At 36.7% G+C, this 18,529-nt stretch overlaps 1 non-coding gene across 1 annotated transcript; it reads right to left on the reverse strand.

Moving 5' to 3' along the window:
- Positions 1-4,903: 4,903 nt before the first annotated feature.
- Positions 4,904-5,010, reverse strand: LOC127792702 (small nucleolar RNA R71). Its single transcript, XR_008021175.1, has one exon. It is a non-coding gene; the product is annotated as a small nucleolar RNA R71 (small nucleolar RNA).
- Between the last annotated feature and the right edge of the window lie 13,519 nt (positions 5,011-18,529).

Below are 18,529 nucleotides of genomic sequence, written 5' to 3' on the forward strand. Positions count from 1 at the left end.
TATTGATGCAAGAGGGTCGAGTTAATGCTTATGCCTCAAGACAATTGAAGAAACACAAAGTGAACTACCCCACTCATGATTTGGAGTTGGCAATGGTAGTATTTGCATTGAAGATATGGCGACATTATTTATATGGTGAGAAAGTTGAAATTTATACAGATCATAAGAGTTTACATTATCTTCTATCCCATAAAGAATTAAACATGAGGCAGAGACGTTGGGTCGAGTTATTTAAAGACTTCGACTGTGAGATTCTCTACCATCCAGGAAAGGCCAATGTAGTAACCGATGCTTTGAGTCTGCGAGGAGCTTCTATGGCTACGATGATGATTCAAGAATGGAAGTTATTGGAGCAATTGAGTGCTCTATCTATTTCATCCCCAGAGGATAGTATAGTGATGAGTTGCACTTATATGAGGGTGCAACCCAAGTTATTTGATTTAATTAAGGACCAGCAAACAAAAGATAAGAAGTTAGCACGAATTTTGGCAGATATCGAGAAATTTTCTCCTTTGGGATATACTCTAGGAGTGATGGTATACTCTTATTCCAGGGATGTATTTGCATACCCAATGATGGAAATCTTAAGCAAGACATTTTGAATGAAGCACACAAGAGTCGTTACACTATTCATCTAGGTGTTGCGAAGAGGTACCACGACCTTAAGCGACAGTATTGGTGGAGTGGTATGAAGAAAGATGTAGCCAAATATATTTCATAGTGTTCAATATGCCAACAAGTTAAAGCAGAACATCAGAAACTCGTAGGTTTATTACTTCCATTACCTATTCCGGAGTGAAAGTGGGATAATATTGCTATGGATTTTGTGATGGGTTTACCCAAGACTACTAAAGGCTGATTGTTGACCGTTTGACTAAATCAGCTCATTTTCTACCTATTAAGAAGACTTATCCATTGAATAGATTTGCCAGAATTTATATTGAGGAGATCGTGAAGTTACATAGTGTTCCATCCAGCATTGTATCAGATCGAGATCCTCGTTTTACTTCTCATTTCTGGGGAGCTTTGCATGAGGCATTGGGATCTCAGTTGAAGTTTAGTACGACATTTCATCTGCAGACAGATGGCTAGTTAGAGAGGACTATCAAGACTCTTGAAGACATGCTGAGAGCTTGCATTCTAGATTTCCAAGGTAGTTGGGATAAGCACCTACCTTTGGTGGAATTTGCCTATAATAATAGTTTCCATTCAAGTATTGGAATGTCACCATATGAGGCTTTGTATGGGCGACCATGTTGATCATTGATATGTTGGGAAGAGATTGGAGATAGGGCTTATTGGGTCCTGAAATTGTGGAGCAAACGATAGAAAAGATCCGAGTAATCAAAGCAATAATGAAGACAACACAAAATAGACAAAAGAGCTATGCAGATAAGCGATGACGAGACCTCGAGTTTGAGGTAGGCGACCACGTTTGGTTGAGAGTCATACCTATTAAAGGTGTGTGGAGATTTAGCATAACAAGGAAGCTTAGTCCCCATTACATTGATCCATTTGAGATTTTGAGATGGGTAGGGACTTTGGCATATGAGTTAGCTTTGCTACCTCAGTTGTCCCATGTCCACAATGTGTTCCATGTTTCGATGTTGAGGAAGTATGTGCCAGATCCTCAGTATGTGATCAATTTTCAGACTCTTGAAGTTAAAGAAGATGTATCTTATGAAGAGATGCCTATATCAGTATTCTAGAGCATAAAGAGAAGATTTTGAGGAGTCGATCAATTCCTCTTTTGAAAGTGCAATGGCAGTGATACTCGTCAGAAGAGGCGACGTGGGAATTAGAAGAAGACATGAGGCGTCTATACCCCTCATTGTTCGAGTAACCAGATGCGAATTTGGAGGACCAAATTCTTTTAAGGAGGGGAGAAATTGTAACGGCCCATAGGGTTTAGTATTTATTTAGCATTGATTAATTTATTTAATTAATTTTCAGTTTAAGATTTTGTTAGTTAATTATTTAATGTGGCAATTGAGATTTTATTTGAGAAAATAGTATTTAAATAGCATTTGATTCTTATTAATTTGTGAGAATTGAGTATAAGGGCATAACAGTCTTTTAGAGATTTGTTAATTAGAATTAAATTATTTAATTAAGAGTTATTATGTTGGAAGAATCCCTGCGGGAAGAGGGATTAAATTATAGTCTCCTAATTATAAAAGGAGTATGAGTTATGGGATTTAGGGTTGTATTTTCTACTTATATATACATATATATAAGCCTTTAGAGTCTAGCATGAAGTCACACCATGAAGAACAAAAGAAAAGAAATTAAAGAAGCTAAGAGTTCATTCAAGTTTCATCCATTTTGGTTTTCATCGATCGATTGATCAAATCAAAGGCAAGTTCTTCTCCTTGTAAACCTTTCTTACAGGAGCATGTGTAGCAATCAAACTCAACTTTTGTAGGATTTACATTGAGTTCCAAATCATTTTTTCAGCCAAATATAGTGTAATACCCCGAGAGCCTAAAGAGATTAGTAAATATCGAGGATAGTGTAAGAAAGGAAACAACACCAGCTATATACCTTTTGGGCTGAATGTTGGTAAAGAACTCCCAAATTAAGCGTGCTTGACCTGGGGTAATCCAGGGATGGGTGACCCCCTGGGAAGTTAGCGTAGGCCCATCAGGATAAGTTGTTTCGGTCCTTCCTATCGCTCGAGCGGGATGTTACATATAGAGTTATATATACATATACATGAATGATAGTAAGTGGAATCAAGTTGTTCATTCATATGATTGATTCTTACTGATAAGTGTCTTTTATACACTTATTTTGGTCTATAAACTTAGCATTTATACTCAATGAGCATGATTTCTACTTGATTTGGTTCTATATATGGTTATGTAGATGTGGAGCATGTGTTAAAGTGGACATGGAGCAAAAAGAGTGATTTTGGTGCATTATGGAAGTGAAATAAAGCTTGGAGGCATGGTCGAGTATCAAATTAAAAGAAAGCAAAAGAGTATCGAGAGCAAGAAGTTGAAAATGATAAAGCAAGAGGCTAAAGAAGAAGGCTAGCGGTCTTACAGCGGAATGCATACCGCTGTAGGACCGCTATAAGGTTTAGTTTCTGGAGCTCACGGTCCTACAGCGGAATGCATACCGCTGTAGGACCGCTTTAGGAATTGCTTTCTGGAGCTCACGGTCCTACAGCGGAATGCATACCGCTGTAGTACCGCTTTAGGAATTAGTTTCTGGAGCTCACAGGTCTGCAGCAACAAGCATACCGCGGTAGGGTTCAAAGCTTCGGGAAAAGGCCGTTTTAAGCCCGTTTCAATCCAAATAAAAGAGAAATAGACTCCTTTAAGGTGTAGGACTTTGATAACCTAAAGAGGACTATATAAAGACTTATTCTTGGAAGATTTGGGAGTCTTTTTGGGGAGAGAAGAGAAGTGGGCAGAAGATTGAAGACTTTACTATTAGGTTGTATTTTTCTTTTCTTTTTCAATTCTTTGCTATGGATTCCAACTCTTTTCTTTTTCTTTTGATTGAGAGCATGCATAGCTAAGTGTTTATAGCTAGGGTGAATGATTAAACCTCGACTTCTAATGGTTTGATTTAAAGTTATTTGGTTTGCTATTTTCTTATCTATCTGGGTTGATTGTTTGTTATGTTTATAATGTTGTTTTGATGCTTGATCACCATTGAAACTTATTTGTGATTTGTATTGCTTTCGAGAGATTCAATACGGATTAGATATGGTAGCAAACAACGTAGGGTCCGATAATAGGTAGAGATACCGTTATGCCCTATGAAATCATTGTGTGATGATCTCCGTGATTGAATGCATGTTTATATGTTCGAAGGTTGACTAGAGATAGTTAATCTCATATATATACATAGAACTAAATGACCATCGAGAGAGGCTTTTGGTTGTAATTGGATTATCGATTTTCAATCTAAGATAAGGAATAACAACACTCGAGTAATGAATAATTGAATCTTAGAGGTCGACGGTGGATTCACAAACCCTAGTGCCTTAGTCTTGTGAGTTTTAAATCAAAGGAATTATTTTGTTTGCATCTTTTATTCATAAATTAGTTTTCATTACAATTGAATTCTTTGTTAATGTGTGTGTTAGGTTAAGGTTAGATCAATTAGAGTAAACGTCAAAAGTTAGTCCTCGTGGGTACGACACTCTATTCATCATTGTATTACTTGTCACGATCCGTCCACTTGCGGGATAGAATTAACCGGACAAGTTTTTGGCGCCGTTGCCGGGGACTAACTCTTTTGATTATTTCTTTGATTGATATTAGCTTTAACTGTTATATTTTGTTTTCATTATTTTCTGGGCTAAGCTATTTCAATTTGTGTGTGTGTGCAGGGATTGAGATAGTGCATGAGCCATTCAGAACGTTCGGATATTTGTGAGTTTGATCCTGAGATAGAAAGAACGTTCCATCAAAGGCGTCGAGAACAAAGAGCAAGGAGGGAAGAGCAACTGAGTAACATGGGTGACAACGCAAACCAACTCGTTCCAATGGCGCAACCCGTTGAAGTCAATGAAAGAGACATTCTGATGGGGGATTTCATGATGCCCCCAGTGATTGAGAATCGGTCAAGCATAATCTATCCTTCCTACGGGCATGAGAACTTTTAGTTGAGGCCGGACGTGATCAATCTCTTTGCTAACAACATACCCTTTTATGGAATGAGTGAAGAAAATCCACACTATCACTTGTCTCGATTTCTGGAGTATTGTGGGAATTTCAAGTATCAAGGAATTAATGAAGAGGCAGTCAAGATGCGCATTTTCCCTCACACTCTAAAGGATAGGGCTCGAGAATGGCTAGACTCATTACCACCGGGAGGTATTACTACATGGGCTGATTTGGTACAGAAGTTCACACTCAAATACTTCCCACCGGCCAAGATTAACAAACTTAAACATGAGATTTCAACTTTTCAGCAAACTGAGTCTGAAAACTTTCATGAAGCATGGGAGAGGTTCAAGGAGTTATTGAGAAAGTGTCCGAGTCATGGCTTTCCACTACCAGCTCAAAATCACTTTTTCTATGCTGGACTCATTCCTCAAAGTCGCTCTGCAGTTGATTCTACATCAAGAGGATCTATCCGAAATAAATCGGCTGGGCAACTTCACGATCTTTTTGAAACAATGAGTGAGCAGTTTGTAATGTGGCCAGATAGGAATTCGCATAAAAGGGCAACAGGAGTGCATGAAGTGGATGTGAGTACTTTGATGCTAGCTAAGATTGATGCTTTGTCAAAACAGATGGAAGCATTCAAATACTCCTCATCCGTTAATATGGTGCAAAGATCTCATCCTATTTGTGTAACTTGTGGGGAAAATCATCTGTCGTCCGAATGTCCACTAGTCATCACGGATCCTTCTTTCACAAAGCAGGCCGCATATGCACAGAACTTTCAACGTCAGCAAAATTTTCAGTGGCAACAAAATCATCCATTTTCTCAGACGTACAATCCTGGCTGGAGAAACCATCCTAACTTCTCCTATGGTAACAATCAGAATATTCAAAATCCACCAAGACAAGGGCGACCACAAGGGGAAAAAGAAGGATGGGAAGAAGCTGTTTCAAAGCTTCAAGAACGAAGTGACCGGACCGACGCAACTATTAAGAATATTGAAAATCAAATTGGGCAGTTAGCAAATATCCTAACAGAGAGACAACCGGGCACTTGGCCTAGCAACACCGAGGTGAATCCGAAAGAGCAAGTAAATGCAATCACAACAAGGAGTGGGGTGCAACTACCAGAAATTCATGTTAAAAGACCAGGTGTGGCAAAACAAAATGGTATTATTCAGGAGACAACGAATCAACTTGAAGAGCCTGAAGTAGCAGCTGAACAAGAGAAGGTAATTCCACCACCAGTCAAGCCATATGTTCCTCCAATTCCATTCCCTCAGAGGTTGAGCAAGCATAAGATGGATAAGCAATTTAGAAGTTTTTGGAGGTATTTAAGAAACTTCATATTAATATACCGTTTGCGGATGCCTTAGCCCAAATGCCCAGCTATGTGAAATTCATGAAGGAAATCTTATCAAATAAGAGGAAACTAGAGGAGAATGAAACAGTCAACCTAACGGAGGAGTGTTCAGCCATCTTGCAGAAGAAGCTTCCACCAAAACTCAAGGATCCAGGGAGTTTTTCTATTCCTTGCACTATTGGTGAAATTAATTTTGATAAAGTTTTATGTGACCTTGGTGCAAGCATAAATTTGATGCCATTTTCTATTTTTATGCAGCTTGGATTAAAAGAACCGACACCCACCACTGTTTCTCTTCAATTGGCTGATAGAAGTATCAAATATCCGAGGGGAGTAGTGGAGGACGTTTTGGTAAAAGTGGATAAATTTATTTTTCCTGTTGACTTCTTTGTTTTGGATATCGAAGAAGATTATGATATGCCCTTAATTTTAGGGAGACCTTTTCTTGCCACAGGAAGAGCTTTGATTGATGTCCAGCAAGGAACACTTAGCCTTAGAATTTATGATGAGACGGTTACGTTTACTGTATTTAAGGCTATGAAACATTCTAATGGCAATGAAAAAGAAGTCTTAATGAGAGATGGCATTGTTGATTTAGTAGAGAGACCTGATGACCTTAAAGAAAATTGCATTGCTAACTCTTTTGATGAGCAGGAACAAAGTTTGGATGCCAAGAACAAGGTTGTGGTCGTGGGCTCTTTGGGAGAGAAGCAAAAAGGTTGTCCATCAAAAAGAGACAAACTGTGTTCTTTGGATGTTTCTTCTTCTTCAAAAGCCAAGCCACCAAGTCATGAAAAGGAAAAGTTGGTAAGGGTGTTGAGGGAGCAAAAGAAGGGGATTGGATTAAAGGTTGCTAACATTCAAGGAATAAGTTCATTAAATGGCACCCACAAAATATTGATGGAAAAAGGATTCAAGCCTCCTTGAAGATGGAGGCTTAGTCAAGCTAATGACTTTAAACAAGCGCTTATTGGGAGGCAACCCAATTTCCTATCTTTTTCATTTATTGGCATGTTGCATTTTTTTTTTTCTTTACTTTGAGTTAGGTTAGGGTGTCATTTTTTAGGATTTTTGCACAAAAACAATGTTGAGGTCATCATAACAGCATGCACTTGGTGTTTGATAAAATACCCCAGCCAATGTTAACTTGCACATTGCACCTTAAGTTTGGGATTGTGAGGTTCAAGTTTGGGGGAGTTTGGGCATCCATGTGACTCTGTTTACTTCATGTCATTCTTATTCATTGTTGCATTCTCATGTTCAAACTTGTGCATTGTAGATACATTTTCAAAAGTGATAATGCAATTGAAGAGCCATCCTACACCAGCTGCTTACAAGGGCAACTCCATTGCCGAAAGTTTCAATACCTCAAAACGAGCATGTGTTGATCTATCTACCATCACAACCTTGACACTATAGTCCGGGTACACTCCTTCCTTTTCTTTCTCTTTGTTCCATTGGGACAATGAAACGTTTAAGTTTGGGGGGAGGTTCACTATGGGCAGCTTGCATATGTCGTATGGTCTAGTTGTATGGTTTTATTAAAAAAAAAAAAATATTATCTTGTTTTGTTGGGTAGACGTGCCATCAATGATGAAGTTTATTTGGTACCATTTTGATGCAAAGAGTAAAGATAGTGATGCTACTCATTTCGTTTTGAGATTCAATATCCATGTTAGACTAATTTGAGCACATGTGTCAGAAGATTCAATGCATAGGTTGACTACACTGCTAGGTTTCCAATTAGACTTTCGCCCTTAAACCAACTTTGTAAGCAACTCAATCATCAAACATTATGAAAAGAAAAGTTTGGGGAAGGTTGAGCTATGATGGAAAATCTTGAGGAATGTGTTGATTCCGTGCATGTTAAAATTTGTGTGGAATGTGTTAGACATACTAAGAGAAGCTAGGCAATGACCATAGGCTAGTGATCTCATCCCTATGTCACTATGTCGTGCACCAAATTAAATTTGAGCCTGCATATATCTTATACCTTTCTTCGTAGCCTGAATGACTTGAGTGATTATGCCCGTAGAGGTATCTTAAAACCTAGTGCCCCGTGGTCATCTGGCTTGGGAGTCATCGGCTGAAAGCTCTTTACAAGGGTCATTCAGAAAGCTTAATGGAGTGAAGGCTTCACATAAGATATCAAAAAAAAAAAAACGAGATGGAGCATAAAATGCACTCGTTCAACAAAAAAAAAAAAAAAAAATCTCAATAATGGTGCCGATGTTTGTAACTCTTAGGGATTGAGAAAACTGGTGGGTTTGACTGTCTAGTGGATGTTAGCATGTCGAAGCATTCAAAATAAAAGAGAGTCTTCACAAACCAAGACAACGCCATTTTTAGCTGAGTCCAACCAAACTTGAACAAGAAAGAAAAGAGTGATTGAGAGCACCTAGGGAGTGAATGAAAAGACCAAGTTTGGGGGTGGAGTGCATATTACGAGCGAGAAAGTGTACAGGACCATCAAAGGGTCGGGATACCAACCACCTTATGCATGATATTGTACCTGACAGGATTTGCACACACACACGTCAAAACATGGAATAAGTCCAAAACAGTTGTGTAGCATTATTAGAAAACTCTGTGTGAATTATGAATGATACAAAAATCTGAAACTACCTTGAAGGTTATCCAACTTGTAAGTGATTTTGAAATATTAACTATTCTCTACTTGAGGGGCGATATATTTGAGTCGATAATCTTGCTCGGGACGATCAAGAGTCTAAGTTTGGGGGTATTTGATAAGTGTCTTTTATACACTTATTTTGGTCTATAAACTTAGCATTTATACATTCAAGCATGATTTCTACTTGATTTGGTTCTATATATGGTTATGTAGATGTGGAGCATGTGTTAAAGCGGACATGGAGCAAAAAGAGTGATTTTGGTGCATTATGGAAGTGAAATAAAGCTTGGAGGCATGGTCGGGTATCAAATTAAAAGAAAGCAAAAGAGTATCGAGAGCAAGAAGTTGAAAATGATAAAGCAAGAGGCTAAAGAAGAAGGCTAGCGATCTTACAGCGGAATGCATACTGCTGTAGGACCGCTATAAGGTTTAGTTTCTGGAGCTCACGGTCCTACAGCGGAATGCATACCGCTGTAGGACCGCTTTAGGAATTGCTTTCTGGAGCTCACGGTCCTACAGCGGAATGCATACCGCTGTAGTACCGCTTTAGGAATTAGTTTCTGGAGCTCACGGGTCAGTAGCAACAAGCATACCGCGGTAGGACCGCGGTAGGGTTCAAAGCTTCGGGAAAAGGCCGTTTTAAGCCCGTTTCAATCCAAATAAAAGAGAAATAGACTCCTTTAAGGTGCAGGACTTTGATAACCTAAAGAGGACTATATAAAGACTTATTCTTGGAAGATTTGGGAGTCTTTTGGGGGAGAGAAGAGAAGTGGGCAGAAGATTGAAGACTTTACTATTAGGTTGTATTTTTCTTTTCTTTTTCAATTCTTTGCTATGGATTCCAACTCTTTTCTTTTTCTTTTGATTGAGAGCATGCATAGCTAAGTGTTTATAGCTAGGGTGAATGATGAAACCTCGACTTCTAATGGTTTGATTTAAAGTTATTTGGTTTGCTATTTTCTTATCTATTCGGGTTGATTGTTTGTTATGTTTATAATGTTGTTTTGATGCTTGATCACCATTGAAACTTATTTGTGATTTGTATTGCTTTCGAGAGATTCAATACGGATTAGATATGGTAGCAAACAATGTAGGGTCCGATAATAGGTAGAGATACCGTTATGCCCTATGAAATCATTGTGTGATGATCTCCGTGATTGAATGCATGTTTATATGTTCGAAGGTTGACTAGAGATAGTTAATCTCATATATATACATAGAACTAAATGACCATCGAGAGAGGCTTTTGGTTGTAATTGGATTATCGATTTTCAATCTAAGATAAGGAATAACAACACCCGAGTAATGAATAATTGAATCATAGAGGTCGACGGTGGATTCACAAACCCTAGTGCCTTAGTCTTGTGAGTTTTAAATCAAAGGAATTATTTTGTTTGCATCTTTTATTCATAAATTAGTTTTCATTACAATTGAATTCTTTGTTAATGTGTGTGTTAAGTTAAGGTTAGATCAATTAGAGTAAACGTCAAAAGTTAGTCCTCGTGGGTACGACACTCTATTCATCATTGTATTACTTGTCACGATCCGTCCACTTGCGGGATAGAATTAGCCGGACACTTACCAATTAGGACTTGGTTTCCAAAGATTTCATTCGGAATGGTGTTGTTATTAAGTTTTAAATTAAATCCATGGCTTCTCTGTCTGTGTTTCGTTTCTGGGCTTGGAAGATGAAGGTATCCGGATACTAGTATTCAGTATTTGGATACCCAACATTCCAAAAAGTTTTTGTTCTCTTGCGGGCCACTTTTGACCTTGATGGAGCTCGAATCTTGAAAAATGCAAAACATGATTAGGTCTTCCGCTTGGCTTTCCATATCAATTTGAATCAGCTCAATTTGAGTTCAGAAGAGAGAGTTTTGGCCAAAATACGAAAGGATATCAATCTGTCCACCCAGCATTCCAGAAAATTTGTGTTCTCTTTCGGGCCAATTTTGACCTTGATGGAGCCCTAATCTCAAAAAATTCAAAACATAAAAGTTGTAGGTATTCCTCTTGGATTTCCATATCAATTTTAATTAGCTCAATTGGAGTTCAGAAGAGAGAGTTTTGTCCAAAATACGAAAGGGTATCAATCTATCCTGAATTCCGTGTTTTCTTAAAGTTGTCTCTTTCAGTATCCGAAAGCCTTTATCCCAGACTATCCAAATACCCTCTAGAGTATCCGTATACCCTTTCTAGTATTCGGATGGGTCTTCTCAGAATCTCAAATAGGCTTCCAGAAAGTCCAATTCAAGTTTAATTTCGATAAAATAGTTAATACCCTCAACTATTGAATTTAAATGCCAGATTATATCAAGTTAATCATGCCGATGCCGTAATACATAGTTCATAGAATCTTTGTAGTCCAATACATTGAAGATTAGATTACATGTTTAGTATTTATTATAACATGGTCAGCATTACTTGTGAGATTATGTGCATACACTTTTGGTATGAGCATTTGGCACGATTTTTATATGGAGCACTACATATTGTGTGCTAGCATATATATGTGCAAAACATTTCATGATGCGCGCCAGGCGACTTATCTGCGGGGATCCCACCAGTTTAGTTTTCAGTTTTATTTTGCTTGCCTGTTGTCAACCAGGGAGCTAAGGGCATATTGCTCACAGTATGTGCTTAAAGTTTTTCTGTTTGCAGGATTTAGATCAGTAAGGTATGATTTTCAGTTATGTGGGCCTATGAGCCAAAGTTGCATACTTGCATCTAATTTACAGTTTATGTGCATTACATTATTATGAATGCAACTAGTTAGTAACTATACTCAGTATAAGTTAAATCAGTATTTATTCTCGGCACCAGTTCAGTAAGTCTTTATCAGTATCGATATTTCTTCGATTCAGCTATAATTATTTCTTTCTAGCTTACTACTTGTTGAGCTTTGTAGTTCACCTTGTACTTTTCACCATTCCAGGTCCTAGCGGGGGAGTACCAGATGTGGGGCCTAGCAGCAGTGTCCAATAGTGTGTGTACGTGGAACCGTTCAAGACAAAAGATGTCTGGGAGTTGTTAGTTTTATAGTGTTTGTCAGTTTAGGTTTATTTTATATTTCAATTTAGGGATTTTCCTTTAGATGAAGTTTATGGTTTTTAGTTTTTGTTAACTCAGAGTTTTATTTCAATTGATTGAGATATTCATTATGGTATCAGATTTCAGTTTATCAGTTAGTTTATTTTATATTCCCCATAGCACCTCTTCTCGGGCAATTCTAGGAGAAGGGGTGTTACAAGTCTTCATTCTCGGCCACCAATAGATCTTTCAAATATCTGTATACATCTTTGTGGCTCCCGAGTGTACTGTATACCGAGCTCTGTGAGCCTCGTTTAGAATCCTTTGCCTTAATTCCAAAATATTAGTGTAATATCCGAGAATTTCTTGAGGACTTAACTGTAATTTTTTATTAGGGCACAAGTGGAATTTTCTAAAACATTGGGGTTAAAGTGTAATTTATAAAAGAGTGTGGGTCACCAAGTGGAATTCAGAGAACTTGAGGGCTTGAGGAATAGGGACAAAGTGAAAGGATGGAAAGATGAGGGACAAAATAGAAAAATTGCCATGTGAAGCCTACCATGGCCGTTACAGCCGCACATGGCCATCGACATCTGATAGGGCTTAATTGTATGCATATTTTCATCTACTTTTCATCTTAACTTTGGGTTATTTTTCCTACGTAAAATGTGTGTTTATATGAATTTTACATTATTTTAATCTTTTTGTAAGAACCCGGTAAAGGATATTATTTCAAAGATTTGGGCGTAAAAAGAAAAGAAAAAAATATTATAAAGTGAATTTCAAAATTAATATTTAATATAAATAAATATTTTATATAATTATTATTATTATAATAATATAATCAAAGTTATTATAATTAATAGTATATTAGATATTATATATTATACTATATATTAAATTATAACATTTATATATATGTATTATATTATATATTATATATTATATTATCTTATATTATTTATATATATAATATTATTTATTTATATATCATATTGTGGCAGTGGTGTGAGACTTGGACTAGGGCTGCCATATGAATCTTATATATATATATATATATATAATAAAGGCTGAGAAGAATGGATTTGGTAGAGAAGAGGAATTGGTGGGGTGGCGGAACCGTGAAGAGGAAACAAGAATTGAAGTGTCGCAAGACGCGCGGAACATAGTAGCAAGTGACACACACCAGGCAGAAGAGAAGAACGGACGCGGACCGCAGATTGTCAGATCCGTTTTGTCCCAGATTTGTTTCAAATCTAGGCATGAAGCTCCTATTTTTCTTTCGATTTCTATTTTTTATTTTTATGGATTTCATTAATTCCATTATGAACTAATTTTATTTAACTAGGGTTTTAGATGAAGCTTGTTATAAATTCTTGATTTTTATGGATTGGGTGCTTTCTATCGTGATTTCAATTATTTATTACTTGTTCTTAATGTGATTGATTGATTTAACCATCATATAATTGATTTTGTATTATGATTTGAGACCAAGAGGTGATTTTCATAACAAGTTGAAGTAATAAATTTCATAAGATAGATAGTTAATAAGGGATTTGATAATTAAATCTTATGAGGGATAATGAATTGGAACTTAACAATGAATTTTTGTTTGTTATAACTATTGGAAAATAGGTTGATTGTTAACAAATTGATATTTAATTAGGTTAGTAAATCTTGGGAAAGAAGCTAACCAATTTAGATATTCACTCCATTGAATTGATAGAAACCCAATTGAATGAAAATTGAGATGGATTAATAAGTGGATTTGAAACACCCTAGTTGCCTCCTTTTTATCCAAGTTAAGTTGTTTTTAAATTTGTGTTTAATTTCAGTTCTCATTAGTTTAATTTATTTAAATTCATATCTTCTTTAGTCTAAATAATATTAAAGTTAATCTAATTTTGGTAATTAATCCAATCCTCATGGGATCGACACTCTACTCATTCATTATATTACTTACACGATTTGTACGCTTGCGAATTAGCCTGACAACATCAACATCAAATGATTGATCAAACAAAGGGATAAGGTCATCATGGCCTAAGGGATAAGCCTAGGGCGGTGGGGTGACTTGATTAGCCAGAGATTTGACTGAAAATGGCTATAAATAATCGAGGTTGAGCCAAGGGTTTCTTCAAAAATGAAATTGTGTAATCGATGTGTTTGGGAAGAAATTGAGAGGTTTGGATAAGGGACTTTTGTTCTAGAGGAGATAAGGAACATTTCTGGAAAGTTTGGAGAATTTTGGAGGCGATTTGTGGGTGGACTATGAGTGGAATTACAACAAGCTCTTAGCGCGTGTGCTATTGACTCTTACAACGAGGCATTGGATAGGGCTCTAACTACTGAGAAAAATCTTTTGCGTGTAGGATTGATAAATTCAAACGATAAGAAAAGAGATTCGAAAGGCGTGGAGCATAAGTCAAGAGGAAAGAATCTCAAAGATGGAAGACCGTGTCCTCGATGCAATAAAATGCACCTGAGGAGAAATTGTTTTCAAGGAAATATCACATGTTTTGTATGTGGAAAGGACAAAGAAAAAGATTGTCCTAAGGACAAAGAGACACCTTCAATTAGGAATTGAGTAAGGGTTACATGTTTTGCGTGCAATCAACCCAGTCATTACGCAAATGAATGTCCAAAAAGACAGAAGAGAGAGCAACTAGGAAAAATGGATGAGGCACAAAGATCTCTCGTCGAATGAGTTTACTACTTCTCAAAAGAGGATGAAGAAACCAACCCGACAATGACAAAAGGTATGTGGATTTAGTTTAAATATATTTTGATACATTCATGATCATACCATATGCATTACCTTAGGAATAAACTTGGGAAATGGGGAGACAGATGAAATTTGTCAAAGAATCTTTTTAAGATCTCTGGATGAGATGATTAGAAGTTGATTGTGGACAATTGGCAGAAAATTGTGGTGATTCGAGCAATAAAGAATATTTTGGGATATGTGTGACAACCCGTGAAGAGCTACAACAAGAAATTTTGAGAAAAACATGACATGCCTTGTAAGCATTGATCGTGTAATAATGCAAATTAGAATATTTACCAAGGATAATTTGTGATTGAGGTATTTAGGTCATTATAATTGAGACTTGTTTGCCAATATCAATGATTGGCTTAGTCAAGTGCAAAAATTTCAAGAACAAAATTTCATTTTTTTTTTTTTTGGGGGGGGTGGGGAATGTAACACTCGGGAATTTCTAGAGGACTTAAGTGTAATTTCTATTAGGGCGTATGTAGAATTTTCTAAAACTTTGGGGCTTAAGCGTAAATTCTCAATGTTGTGAGTAACCGAATCAACTGCAAGGAATGCCTCGAAGCTTAGATATCAAATGAAAATGATATGGGATTATCGAGCATCTCAAGACAAGATTTATGGCATCAAAAGAAATCAAAACAGAGACAGTTTTTGGTATAATTGTGAGTCAGCCTGAAAAATTGAATGGTCATAAGAGACTTCCAAAAAGTCAACGGAACCCTGGGAGGATTCAAGTTTTGCATGAGAATGAGAATGAGAAAGGAAGTGAGAAACTTTCAAAAATGCCCTTAAGAAGGTGATGGATCTTTGTGAATAATAGTGCCATTTGCGAAGGGTATTTTGCTAATTTGGATAATGAAGTCCAATAAAGGGTAATTTGGTAAATTATAAATAATTCCTAGGTGGAATTAAGTATGGAAGTGAATTAATTTCCTTTTTTTTTATTTATGTGGAGATAAATGTGATTAATAATTCACAAAGGTCATTTTAGTAATTTGGAGTGAAATTCCATAAAGGAATTAAATTATGAAAAATGGGAAAAATAGAGAATATTCAATTATGAGAGAAAATAATTGATTTTCCCTAAAATTGGTGAATTAATGTGGTGATGCCACATAGATAGTTGTGATGGAAGCTTAGAGGCAAAGGCTTATGTCTAAATATGACACTTGGCAAAGTCTTATTCAAGTAAAATTATGGAATTAAATATATCCAAATGTTAATGGGAATTAGTCATTCATGTAGTGATGGTGTTGGATTAAAAGAAAATTCAAATGAAATAAAAAAATTGTCTCCCATTAATGCTTTGAAAATGTGGGATTTATTTAAAAGGAAAAGAAAATGATTATGTCTTTCATGACTTGTCTTGAAAATAGTCCAAAATAAATAAATAGAAAAGAAATCTATTTATGGGATTGGAAGACTTGATCCAAGGGTGGTGGATGGTTCTTGGAAAAAAAATCTAAGGGTGTGGATTTATTCTTGAAGAGCACTTTTCGGATGGTTGAGATATAATCTTGTAAAGTGAGATATAATTCAATGGTGGATATTTCTCAAGACTAAGTAGCATGGATTGTATTTCTCCCAAGAGATTGGAATGTAATTAAAGAGATCAATGATTAAGGTTTATTCCTCCCAAAGCACTTGGATTTTGCTTTTATTAGAAGGTTAAGATTAATCAAGAAAGATCCAATGGTTAGAATTTGTTCTTGAAAAGTTAGAAAGGTAGTATAAATAGGCATGTATACGAGAGACTTGTCTTCTTTTGGCCATTTGTAGAGAGAAAAGAAAGAAAGATGAAAAAAAGAGGAAGAGAGGAAGAATCAAGAAACCTAGAGTGTTGAAGCAAGCATGTTCTTGAAGCTTCAAGGAAAGGAAAAGGTAAGGGATAACCCCATGGGATGGTGGCTAGCAAGGTTGTAAGTATGGTTCATGAATTTTTATGTGTGCATTGGCATGTTATTTGTGTTCAAGGACCTATAGCCATGAGGTTGTGTGGGGTAGGGTAGATTTAAGCCTCAAACCAAGGTGGTTGTGAGGATATGGGAGCCCTAACCATGTTTCATTGCATGCATTGGCATTACATTTTATATTCATATTCATGCTTATTGTCATTGCACCCTTACTGAGTTTTATGCCTAGTGAGGTTTTTATCCTCCCCTTGTAGGTTGTTCTTATGGCAAGAGATTGGGATAGTTGCAAGCTTGAGGTTGGAAGCTTTGTGATGTATATTTTCTTGTGTTGTTAGTTGTGGCTTGGAGAAGCCTAAGCGTGTGTTGTAATTACTATGTATGATTTTACTTTGAAAATGAGATATTGGCTTATGGCATGTGGAAGCCTAAGCATTGGTGTAAATCTCATATTTGGTATGGATTGTTGGAAGCATCAAGGGGGTTAAATAAAATGATTTTTGTTGGAAATGTTGTGATTTTGGTTGTGTAAATTCTAAAAATTTTGGGTTAGAAAGCCCAAGAAAAAAAAAAGTAAAAAGAGTGGAGAAGGCAGCAACAGCAGCAATCGGGGCCACCAGGTGGCCTGCAGGGGGCCACGGTGCCACAGTGGGCAGCAAGAGTGTGGGCACGCAGCCGCGTGTGGCATGCGCTGCCAGCTGATAGAGCGCATATTTTCATATTATTTAGCCCTCATATTTAGTCTTTTTGCACGTTAGTTGTGTCATTTTATTCATCTTGATTTTGTTTTATTTTATTTTATAAGAATTGGGCTTCACACTATTTTATTTTATTTTGGACAGATTAGGGCTTCCTGGGTCATAAGGAGTTTTGATGGCAAGAAGGGAAACAAGGAGATTGGAGATAAAGAAGCAAAAGTGTGCTGACAGATTTGTCCTTTTGTGCTTCTTTCAAATTTTTGGCTAAGTTATAATCCCATAACGTGAATGATGTCTTCAGAGATATTGTAGAGGACTTCTTAGGATTTCTGGAATGGTATGGTTTGTCCAAATCCGAGTTCATTTGGGCCTCCAAACATTGCTTCAAAGTCGGGACCAGATAGTTGGGTTAAATTAGGAAAGCTACACTGAACACTGATTCTTTAAAAGGCCATAACTTGGGCGTCCAATATCCAAATCAAGTGATTAAAAATCCCAAATTCATTTTCTCTTCCTTATCTACAATTTTTATGAAGGGGCCAAAGCCCATAATGCACGTTATCCTATTCGAAATTGGCTGTGAAGTTGCGGTAACCTAGGGTTTCCTCCTTAAGCTCTATTTAAGCACCTTAGGAGGCCATTAGGTGGGGATATATATTTTTTGTCTCATGAACAGTAGCCATTTTTTTCTCTATTTTTGTTTTCTTCTCCATGGAGCGCTAAACACTTGTAATCAGTTGCAAATCCGAACTTATTCCATGGTTTGAATCCCGAAAGCTTCTACGAAATCTGGTTTGAATTTCAATTATATTTGTTTTAAGTTTTCTCTACTTCTTTTCCGCTTATTCTAGTGCATGTTCAAGACGGTTGTATGAACATATACGGGGTGGATTTCTCTTTTCTATATTGCGGTTTTAATGTTATAGTCAGTTGATACAACACACGAAGGAAAGAAGCAGAAACAAATAACTTGGTATGGATGGTTATGGATACTAGGTTCTGGAATCTGTGTGAATGAAGATTAAAATTGGTAGACTGATTGAAGGAGGTTTTCTTTGATTTTTATATCAACTTTGATTTAATCTCTAGACGGTTGTTGGAGATTTATTTATGCAGATTTTGGGTGTTGAAACTCGGCTAGATCTAATCTATAAGAAGGGATGATGAAAACCTGGTTTAAGGGAAAGATTTGTAACTGGTTGCGTTTGGATCCATAGACAGTTTCATTTTTATATTTTTACTCAATCTTCATACTTTCTTTTTCATCAAAAAACCTCCCTCGTTCAGTTCTTGTCATGACATATTTGTATTGAGGTTCCTTTGAGAGACGACTTTGGGGTCGCACCCTTGCTGCAAATCCGAAATATATATATATTTTTTTACAATCATCGAGGTTCGATAGTCTCGATCAGATTTTGGCGCCATTGCCGGGGAACCGTCAATCTGTTCTGCCATAACAAGATTTGTTCATTCTTTTTTTTTCTTTTATTTC

This window comes from Diospyros lotus, chromosome 15 (genome assembly GCF_014633365.1).
Source record: "Diospyros lotus cultivar Yz01 chromosome 15, ASM1463336v1, whole genome shotgun sequence".
NCBI classification, from domain to species: Eukaryota; Viridiplantae; Streptophyta; class Magnoliopsida; order Ericales; family Ebenaceae; genus Diospyros; species Diospyros lotus.